Source organism: Symphalangus syndactylus, chromosome 18 (genome assembly GCF_028878055.3).
Source record: "Symphalangus syndactylus isolate Jambi chromosome 18, NHGRI_mSymSyn1-v2.1_pri, whole genome shotgun sequence".
NCBI lineage: Eukaryota > Metazoa > Chordata > Mammalia > Primates > Hylobatidae > Symphalangus > Symphalangus syndactylus.
Genome location: NC_072440.2, coordinates 24253966 through 24262675, shown reverse-complemented (window position 1 = coordinate 24262675; position 8710 = coordinate 24253966).

The following is an 8710-nucleotide window of genomic DNA, read 5'->3' as shown; positions in this document are numbered from 1 at the left end:
ACAGATATGAGCCACCACGCCTGGCTTATGTTGCCTTTTGTGTCTGCTTCTTTCATTTAGCATATTGTTCTCCAGGTTTATCCACCTGGCAGTATGCGTCCATACTTCCTATTCATGGCTGAATACTAGTCCACTGGATGCATATGCCACATTTTGTGCATCCATTTTTCAGTTGATTGATCTTTGGATTGTCTCCACCTTTTAGCTACTATAAATAGGGCTGCTGTGAACATTTGTTTACAAGTTTTTGTTTGAACTCCTATTTGTAATTATTTTCAGCCCATGCCTAAGAGTGGAGTTGCCAGGTTATATGGCAATTCTATGTTTAACCTTTTTAGGAGCCACCAAACCCAGTGCCTGTTGTTTTAAATAAAGTGTTATTGGCACACAGTCAAGGCCATTCATTTACTTCTCGTCTATGACTGCTTCTGTGCTACAATGGCAGAGTCAAGTAGTTGCAACATATACCGTCTGCCCCAAAGCCTCAAATATTCATTTTTATGGAGTTTTACAGAAGTCCGCTGAACTTTAACTTAGTACACCTGTGTTAGGCAATGTAGCCTGCAGGCCTTGAAGCCAGTAATAGCACTTTTTCAACAAAGATGGGGTGAGTACAGAAAAAAAAGTTTATTCTCCTTAACCTGACTTATACATTCCTGATAATTTAGAATATTTTATGTAGATTTGAGGAGCCTGTTTTGAATATCAAAGGGTGAGGTCAAGTCTTGCGGGAAAAGTGGTCTGGATAATTGCGTAGACTCTGGAGTCAGACCTTGTAGGTTAAGTCACGAAACCTCTCTGGGCCTCTGTTTTCTCATCCTTTAAATGGAGATGATTAGGCTCCCCCATCTTGTAGGATGGTAGAGAGGATTAAATGAAGGAAAGACTGGCGAAGTGCTTAAAACGGTGCCTGGCATAAATATTAACTCTTACTAGGCGAGGCTCAGAGATCACCCAGGACAAAGAAAGAAAATGGATCAACAAGCTAGTTTATCTCATGCCTTAGGATAAAATACTCCACACTCCTCCTCTTAAAATTGTTTTTGTAGTGTGATTTTTATTTTTGAGGTAGGATCTCACTCTGTTGCCCAGGCTGGAGTGCAGAGGCACGATCTTGGCTCACTGCCACTTCTGCCTCCCATGCTCCAGCAATCCTCCCACCTCAAACTCCTGAGTAGCTGAGAGTAGCTTACGTTTAGCTAATTGTTTTATTTTTCTGCAGAGACAGTTCTCACTATGTTGCCCGGGCTGGGTAGCATGATTAAAAAAATTTTTTTTTGAGACAGAGTCTCTCGGTGTGTTGTCCAGGCTGGAGTGCAGTGGCACAGTCTCAGCTCACTGTAACCTCTGCCTCCTGGGTTCAAGCAATTCTCCTGCTTCATCCTCCCGAGTAGCTGGGACTACAGGTGTGCACCACTACATCTGACTAGCTTTTTAAAATATTTTTAGTAGAGACGGGGTTTTGTTATGTTGGTCAGGCTGGTCTTGAACTCCTGGCCTTAAATGACCCACCTGCCTCGACCTCGCAAAGTGCTGGGATTATAGGCGTGAGCCACTGTGTCCAGCCTGGGACAGTGTGATTTTTTTTTTTTTTTTTTTTGAGATGGAGTTTCACTGTGTTGCCAGGCTGGAGTGCAGTGGTGCCATCTTGACTCACTGCAACCTCCGTCTCTCAGGTTCAAGTGATTCTCCTGCCTCAGCCTCCTGAGTAGCTTGGATTACAGGCATGCGCCACCACGCCCGGCTAATTTTTGTATTTTTAGTAGAGACGGGGTTTCAGCATGTTGGCCAGGATGGTCACAATCTCCTGACCTCATGATCCATCCACCTCGGCCTCCCAAAGTGCTGGCATTACAGGCATGAGCCACTGCACCAGGCCCATTTTAACCATTTTTAAGTGTACAATTTTAAGTGTACAATTAAGTGGCATTAAGTACATCCACATTGTTGTGCAACCATCACCACCATCCGTCTTCAGAACCTTCTCATCATCTCAAACTGAAACTCTGTCCTTATTAAACACCAATTCCCCATCCCTCCATTTCCCCATCCCTGGGCAACCACTGTTCTATTCTCTTTCTCTATGAATTCAGCTGCTCTAGATACCTCATATAAGTGGAATCGTACGCTACTTGTCTTTTTGTGACTGGCTTATTTCACTCAGCATAATATCTTTAAGTTTCAGCCATGTTGTAACATGTTTCAGAATTTCTTCCTTTATTAAAACACATTTTTATTGTGGTAAAACACAAATAATGTAATATTTACCATTGGAACCACTTTTAAGTGTACAGTTCAGTGGTATTAAGTGCATTCATATTGTTGGGCAACCATCACCACCATCCATCTCCAGAATATTTTTGTCTTAGAAAAATGAAACACAGGCTGGGTGCAGTGGCTCATGCCTGTAATCTCAGCACTTTGGGAGGCCGAAGTGGGCAGATCACCTGAGATTGGAAGTTCGAGACCAGCCTGACCAACATGGAGAAAGCCCGTCTCTACTAAAAATACAAAATTAGCCGGGCATGGTGGCACATGCCTGTAATCCCAGCTACTCGGGAAGTTGAGGCAGGAGAATCACTTGAACTTGGGAGGTGGAGGTTGCGGTGAGCCAAGATTGTACCACAGCATGGGCAACAAGAGTGAAACTCTGTCTCAAAAAATAATAATTAAAAAAAAAAATAAAACGCAGCTGGGCACAGTGGCTCACGCCTTTAATCCTTGCACTTTGGGAGGCTGAGGCAGGAGGATTGCTTGAGACCAGGAATTTGAGGTCAGCCTGAGCAGCATGTTGAGAATCTGTCTCCACCAAGAAAACAATAAAATTAGCCAGCTGTGGTGGCATGTGCCTGGGAACACAGAAATGAATGCAGTTGGAGTGCAGCAAGACAGGAGAATGGTCTGAGATGGTGAAGAGACACGTGAGGCCAGGCTGTGCTGACCTGGTGAGATCCTGGGAGAGGAGTTTGGACTTCATTCCTAGTGCGATCAGAAGCCAGGGGGAGGGTTGTCCGCAGGAGAGTGACATGATCATCTTCACTGATTGCTGTTGAAAAAGATGGTTCTACTCTTTGACCATTGGCTTTGTAAAGAGGTTTTCAAGGCTCAGAGATGGCTTGTATTGTTATATTAGGAGAGGTGTGATGGTAGCCGACCTGGTAATGGATGTTCTGTTTCAGGTGCCATAAATGGGGCCATACATCAAACCCATTGACTTTCTACTTCAGAGACCCCAAAAGCCGTACAACCCTAACCCTCAGTGCCCCTATATAAAGTTAGACAGACATCGTTTATTGGGGTTACAGAGCAGCTGTCTAAATCCTGCCTGGACTCGTTTAAAGCAGTGAGCCTTGGGGGAAACTTGCTCCTGCAAACATTTCAGAGCCAGGAAAGACTGACTGGGGATGAAGGATGCACCTGACTTCTTGGCACCTGCTGCTGCATTTTTGTTTTGATTGTTTGCATGATGCTTGGAGGAGAAGCAGGGAAAAAAGAGGCCGATAGGTGTTTCTCTCTCACTTATTGTTCTTTTTTCTGGCCTTGGAAGGATGGAAGGAAGGAAGGAAGGAGGGAAGGAAGGAAGCTAATATCTATTGAACAGCAATTCAGGGACTGGATAGTTATGGTCCCAAGTTACCTAATTTCATTCATTCATTCATTCATTCATTCATTCTACAAGAAATATGCATTGAGTGTCTTTATATGCCAGACATTGTTCTGGGCCCCAGGAATAAGCATTGAACACAATGGACAAAACGTCTTCTCTCTTGGAGCTGACTTTCTGACAAGAAAGACAAGACAGACATTAAACAGGTAAGTACAAATCAGGCGGATATGTTCTAGGAGGAAAAACCAAGCTGAGTAAGGAGATGGAGAGAGTGTGGACTATTTTATGTGGGAGGGGGACACTAGTCAGGGAAGGTCTCTTTGCAAAAGTGGTATCTGAGCAGAGAACTAAAGAAAATAAGGGAGAGAAGCACCAGACTTTCTGTGCATCTAGGACATTGTTATTTCTTCTTAGAGAAGAGTCTACTGAGAATTGGAGGAATTAAGTGACTCTTCCAAGATCAGAAGATAATGGTAGCAGTAGCAGCAGCAGTAGTAGTAATAGATAAATTTTATTACATTTGCTCTATGCCAGGTACTAGATGAAATATTTATTTCTATCATCTCATTTAATTTTCACAACAGATCTACAAGGTAGATATCATTATTTTTATTCCCATTATATAAATGCCACCGAGGATCATAGAAGTGATATCACTTAGCTAAGGTCACACAGCTAATAAAGGAGAAGCAGAGATTCAAACCCAGGTTCATTAGTCTCCAGGACACTATAACCATTTTCCAGCCCATAGCTGATGAAGCTGAAATACAGAGTGAAGCCTCTATCTGAAAACCCTTCTTTCCCAATAGACCAGTCCAACTCCCAACTTTCAATGGAGTACCTGGTGCTTTGATTAGACCCTGGCATAGGGTTAGTTAGTTAGGTGGGTATTGAGGGCCTTCTAAATAATGGAGTAGTGCATTTGGATCTGTGACCACAGACATTTTGAGTCCTGCCATCTCTGATTTGCACAGAGACCTTCTTGTGACCAACGATTGTGAGTCAAGAGCTCAGGTGTCCAATGAAAGTTCATAGGGAGCTACTCTTCTCTTGAAAGAAATGGGCTATAGAGCTCTATTGGCCTGGGATGTGCAGCTCCATTGGTCCATGATTTTATGAGAAAGACTGCAAACATGTGATCCAGATATACGGATATGTATATGCCTCTTAGCAAGAATGCAGTTGATTTTCTAGGTCTATTGAGCTATGCACACAGCTATAGCATTCATTTACTCACTCATTCTGTGCTGTGCCTGCTAGTGTGTTACATTCTGAGTCTGCAGCAATGAACAGGCAAGGTCCCTGTCTTCCTGGTGAATACATTATAAAGGGGAGAATGAGGGAGTGTTGTGTGAAGAAGGAGAAAATAAAGCGGATGAATAAACGAACAAGATCATCTCAGATGCTGAGAGTGCCCTGAGGTATTGCCACAGAGAGACACTGGGATGTCTGCTTATATTGAGTGGTCAGTGGAGGCCCCTCTGAGCAGGGCCAATTGAACAGAAGGGGAGGGAGGACCAGCCACGAGCAGTTCCGCAGAAAAGCATTTCAGGTGCTGGAAACATCTCAGTAACAGACAGAAGACTGGGTCAAGGGGTATGTGCCTTAAGGACTGTGATAATTAGGTGGGTACACAATTATTTTGCTGAGACTTGCAAAAATGAAACCAGAGGGAATGCCAGCATGAAAAAGATGAGATTTCAAGTCTGTGACTGCTAAAAGTCACAGACTCTTTATAACTTATGAGCTCTTTATAACTTATGGGCCGCAGCAGAACATTTGAAGAATGTAGTTCAAGAGAAGGATTAGCTAGCAGAGAAGATTTTAAAAAATATATCTTAAAAATAATTTTATGATGGGAAATTCCAAAGGTATATGAAAGTAGAAGAATAGCACAGTGAATTCTCAGGACTCATTACCTGGCTTCAACAATGGCCGACTCATGCCCAGTTTTGCTTATACTTCTACCTGTTTTCCCCACATACATTATTTTGAAGCCAATTCCAGTCACTAACATTTCATCTGTAAATATTACAATGTGTGTCTTGAAAAGATAAACTCTTAAAAACATAGGCACAATACCATCAGTGCACCCAAAACACTAACAATAATTCCTTAGAACATCAACCATCCAGTCACTGTTCAGATTACTTACTGCCTAATACAATTTTTTCTTTCTTTTTTATTTTTATTTTACTTTAAATTCTCGGGTACATGTGCAGAATGTGCTGGTTTGTTACATAGGTATACATGTGCCATGGTGGTTTGCTGCACCTATCAATCCGTCATCTAGGTTTTAAGCCCAGCATTCATTAGATATTTGTCCTAATGCTCTCCCTCCCCTTGCCCCCCACCCCACGACAAGCCCCGGTGTGTGATGTTCCCCTCCCTGTGTCCATGTGTTTTCATTGTTCAACTCCCACTTATGAGTGAGAATATGTGGTGTTTGGTTTTCTATTCCTGTGTTAGTTTGCTGAGAATGATGGTTTTCAACTTCATCCATGTCCCTGCAAAGGACATGAACTCATTCTTTTTTATGGCTGCATAGTATTTCATAGTGTATATGTACCAACATTTTCTTTATCTAGTCTATCATTGATGGGCATTTGGGTTGGTTCCAAGTCTTTGTTATTGTAAATAGTGCTGCAGTAAGCTCTGTCACCCAGGCTGAAGTGCAGTGGCACAATCTTGGCTCACTGCAACCTCTGTCCCCCGGGTTCAAGTCATTCTCGTGCCTCAGCCTCGCTAGTAGCTGGGATTACGGGTGCATGCCACCACACCTGGCTAGTCTAGTTTTTGTATTTTTAGTAAAGACAGGGTTTTGCCATATGGTCAGGATGGTCTCGAACTCTTGGTCTCAAGTGATCTGCCACCTGCCTTGGCCTTCCGAAGTGCTGGGATTACAGGCATGAGCCACCACTCTCGGCTCTGCCTAATACATTGTTAAAATAATTTCTTTGAATCAGAATCCAACTAAAGTCCTACACATAGTGATTGGCTCATGTGTCTTTTAATCTATAGGTTTCCCCTTCAGTTCTTTAATTGCTGGAAAAATAGGTTATTCATCTTGTGTAATTCAAAATGTGGTCAGTGAACCAGGATCATCAGCATCACCTGGGAACTCGATAGAAATGCAGCATCTCAGGCCCCATCCCAGACCTCCTGGGTTAGAAATTACATTTTCACAAGGTCCCTGGGTGTTTTGTATGCACAATTAAGTTTGAGAAGCACTACTGTAGAGTCCCCTGCAGTCTAGACATTGCCAGTTGCATCTCTGTGGTGTCCTTTAGTGCATTCCTTCATCTTCCACTTTTCTTTCTTTCTTTCTTTCTTTCTTTCTTTCTTTCTTTCTTTCTTTCTTTCTTTCTTTCTTTCTCTGTCTCTTTCTTTCTTTCTTTCTTTCTTTCTTTCTTTCTTTCTTTCTGTCTTTCTTTCTTCCTTCCTTCCTTCCTTCCTTCCTTCCTTCCTTCCTTCCTCCCTCCCTCCCTCCCTCCCTCTCTCTTTCTTTCTTTTTTCTTTCCTTCTTTTCCTTCCTTCCTTCTTTTCCTTCCTTCCTTCCTTCCTTCCTTCCTTCCTTCCTTCCTTCCTTCATTCCTTCCCTCCCTCCCCCTTCCTTCCTTCTCTCCCTCCCTCCTTCCTTCCTTCCTCCCTTCCTTCCTTCCTTCCTTCCTTCCTTCCTTCCTTCCTTCCTTCCTTCCTTCCTCTCTTTCTCTCTTTTTTGTTTGAGTTGGAGTCTCGCTGTTACCCATGCTGGAGTGCAATGGCGTGATCTTCGGCTCACTGCAACCGCTGCCTCCCAGGTTTAAGCAATTCTCCTGCCTCAGCCTCCCGAGTAGCTGGAATTACAGGCACCCACCACCACGCGCTGCTAATTTTTGTATTTTTAGTAGAGACGGGGTTTTACCTTATTGGCCAGGCTGTTCTCTTAGTCAGGCTGGTTTCGAACTCCTGACCTCATGATCCACCCACCTCAGCCTCCCAAAGTGCTGGGATTACGGGTGTGAGCCACCGTGCCTGGCCCATCATCCACATTTCTGTAAGTTGACAAGTTGGATCTATACATTTTTATCAGATTTAGGTCTGACTTTTTCTTCTTTTTTTTTTTTTTTTTTGCAAGACCACTTCATAGATTGTTATGTTTGTCCATGAGGAGTTAACTGATGTCTGGTTATCTCCCATTTTGTTTTTATTTTTTAAAATTATTTTTATTATTTATTCATTTAATTTTTGAGATAGGGTCTTGCTCAGTTGCCCAGGCTGGAGTGCAGTGGCATGATCATGGCTCACTGCAGCTTTGACCTTGCAGGCTCAAGCAATCATCCTACCTCAGCCTCCTGAGTAGCTGGCACCACAGGCATGCACTAAAACTAATTTGTAGTGATGGGGTCTCGCCGTGTTGCCTAGGCTGGTCTGGAACTCCTGGGCTCAAGTGATCCTCCCGTCTTGGCCTCCTAATTTGCTGGGACCACAGGCATGAGCTACCGTGCCCAGCTTCATTTGTGATGTTATCTATCTGCTGTATGATAATGCCTAGATCCATGAATTCATTAAGGGTTGCAAAACAGAACAAGGCTTTGACTTGAGTGGATCCAGTTTATTTTGGAAGTGATTAATTCTCTAATTTTTATTCACCGTTTCTATAAAATTAATGGTATATTGCACCAATTATGTGCCAGGAACTGTTCTGAGGGCTTTACATAAATGAATGCATTTATTGATCCTCACAAAAATCTTTAAAACTGTATTCATTTCCTATTGCTGCTGTAACAAATTGCCACAAGCTTAGTGGCTTGGAACAATCCAAATTATTATCTTACAGTGTTGGAGGTCAGAAGTCCCAAAGAAGTCTCACTTGGTTGATATCAAGGTGTTGACAGGGCTGCATTATTTCTGGAGGCTCTGGAGAGAACCTTAGCCTCTTCCAAATTCTAGAGACCACCTGCATTCCTTGGCTTGTGGCCTCTTTCTCCATATTCAGAACTACTGGCATAACATCTTTAAATCTCTCTCTGATTCCCTTCTTCCTCCCTCTTCCACACTTAAGGATCCTTTTGATTACATTGGTTCTACCTGCATAACCTCCTGGTTTTAAGGTCAACATTG